Source organism: Sinocyclocheilus anshuiensis, unplaced genomic scaffold (assembly GCF_001515605.1).
Source record: "Sinocyclocheilus anshuiensis isolate Anshui unplaced genomic scaffold, SAMN03320099.WGS_v1.1 scaffold536, whole genome shotgun sequence".
Classification (NCBI taxonomy): domain Eukaryota; kingdom Metazoa; phylum Chordata; class Actinopteri; order Cypriniformes; family Cyprinidae; genus Sinocyclocheilus; species Sinocyclocheilus anshuiensis.
The window spans coordinates 2009185-2011711 of NW_015557179.1; the positions used below are offsets into that span (position 1 = coordinate 2009185).

At 40.4% G+C, this 2527-nt stretch overlaps 1 protein-coding gene across 2 annotated transcripts in view; it reads right to left on the reverse strand.

The window, feature by feature from the left end:
• LOC107678526 (eukaryotic translation initiation factor 5-like) overlaps positions 1-2026 on the reverse strand; it is a 10453-nt gene extending 8427 nt beyond the window's left edge. The window contains exons 1-2 of one of the 2 annotated variants that reach the window (XM_016473800.1): positions 1927-2026; positions 1503-1702 (exon numbers count right to left, since the gene is read on the reverse strand). The gene's annotated coding sequence lies outside the window, so the exon portion shown is untranslated. Of the gene's footprint in view, positions 1-1278; positions 1481-1502; positions 1703-1926 lie in introns of those variants that run through there. The other variant, XM_016473801.1, reaches the window with a different exon arrangement.
• Positions 2027-2527: the final 501 nt, after the last annotated feature.

Genomic DNA, 2527 nt, shown 5'->3' on the forward strand with positions numbered 1-2527 from the left:
TCAGCGCTTATCATGGCCATACGCATGATTCGCAATGCTCAGGTGAAATGCTATAGTAATACTATAAATCTGCGGAAGCATTTGATATCACGCATAAGGCGCCATGATTTCCGCAATGAATGAATGGCGGGGCGCACTGTTTTGTTTACTACACTCATACTAAAGCGCGGATGACGCTCACGATGTTTTCAGCTTCTGCCGTCTCACTATATGATGATATGAACACGAATGTCATCTCCAGCTGCTCTGATTCATCTGATTACCAGAAAAATTAAGAACATTTTATAGGGCCCTACTATTGTTTAAAAAGAATAGGTTTAAAAAATAGGCATGTGGTTCTTAATTTCTTTTTATTAATTCACTATTTGTAAACTGATGTTTACTGTTAATTTTTTAGAAATATCAATAGCATTTGTATTAAAACTAAATTCACTGAATGTAATAAAAAAAATCGAGAATCGAATCGAGGGCTTGCGAATCGAAATCGAATCGGGATATCTGAATCGATAACCAGCCGTAGTCGTTAACGTATCACTATGCCTTTAGGTTCGGTTTCTTTAGGTTCTGTCAAAAATACCAGTGTGAACGCCAAGCGGACCAGGACCAAATGTATCGTTTTCTTTTTTGGTCCGGACCAAACGAACCAAGAGAACCGAACTACAAGCGTGAACGCACCCTAAGATTAAAAAAAATTCCACAAATTATTTCTAACATTCTCTCTGCCATCTGTTTTTAAAGGCATACAAACCTCTGGTCGTGAATAAAAAATAAAATACAATCCTGTAGCAGATCAAGACCCCAGTTACACACGTCATGGTCTGCGTCAGCAGGTTCAAGCGTGACTCAAGCCAAATGAACACGTGGTGAGGAATTCATTAAGAGCTATGCGTGACTTGATGGCGCAAGCTTTCCTAACTCAAACAAATGTAAGATTACGATCACGTAGTATTAAGCGTGTGTCCATCGGTTGGTCGAATTGAAAGTAAATCAATAGAGTTGTTTACAGACACCGTTAAAGGAACTTGAAATGTCCAGAAACCACGTCAGCGTATTTTAAATGCGTTTTATGATTTGTTTAGAAATTATATCGATGCAGCTAGTACGGTGTAATGTCGAGTCACCCGTATTGCACCCGAGGTCGATATACACACGGATAATTACCCGCTCGAGCTCATCCCACTCCGCTATTTTTACATCGAAATAAACACGTCGGACAGCCCTTACTACCGTAAACGATTAAAACACAGCCCGAGTAGACGTATATTTGTTTCAACAGACCTCAGGCTCGTAATGTTGCGCGATCGTCGCGGTGGTGCAGAATGCGTCACGGTTAGCGCGCGGCGCCATTTTGTTCCCCTCCGTCAAGCTAGTTCACACCCATTAGCTAGTTATAAAAGCCTCCAAAACACTCGTTTCCCAGACTCGGGTATCCAAAACGCTTTCACAAATGTGTAATAGATATTGACAAATCGGTTTATGCAAATGACCGGTCGGATACTCACCGTTTTCGTAAAATAAAGACATAAACACAACGCTAGTCGTCCACCGACGCAGTGAAGGGTTGACAGCGGAGAGCCTGGAGATGTTGGGTCGTGATCCAAAGAATGTAACACGACACAACGGCAAAGACAGATTAGACCTGGAAGTGCTGAGCGATGCAGCCGATCGATCAGGCGAGGGACGTCAGATCTCCGGGGAGAAGCTGGATTAGAAGAAGAGGGTTATATTTGTCAAATGTAACTTGGCAACACCCTTGCTGTGATACTTGTTAAGCTAAGCAGCTCTCCGATTCGCTATGATAAGAAAACAAACTGTTTTTTAAACGACTGCTTTGGCATTTGGTAGACTCAAACACTACAGATATGTCTGAGACGTGTTAATTAATCAGCAGGTAGTGCTTTAATATTGGTTCAGGTCACGTCTTACCTTCCCAGAACCTTCTTTGCTCCTCGCGATGGCAGAATGAGCAGTCGGAGCTGATGATGGGCGTGTACCTCGAGTGGAATCCACATCGCCCCGCCCACCGCGGCTATTCATTGGCTATAATTACTTCCTGTTTTCAATTTCTTAACGTTGATTGGCTCCTTTTAACGTCAATCATTTTTGTACCACATAATCACTATTTATTTCGGTTTCCGTTCGTCTGATGCAACTCATACTGCGCAATGGAGAGTTATAGGTTAAGTTAGCCTAGTTTAGGCTTTTTGCATCAAACAAAATGCAATGTCCTCTAAAAGAGAATTTTGAATAAAGGTACAGCGTATCCTCCTGAGACCCAGAAAAAAAGTGTTATGATTTTTTTTCATGTCATTACATTGGTTGGAGCATAAGAAACAAAAACGTTTTTTTTTTTTAAATGTATTTTATTCATATTTTATTCTATGTACTTTGTAGAAGATCACCAATCAGTTTGTAGGTTTCAGGCTATTTTTAACCAAACTTTGTACAAAGATGATTCTCAACTATGTTATGAAAGATATAACAGAATGATTTGATATACTACTGTACTTTATGGAATATGTGTGTA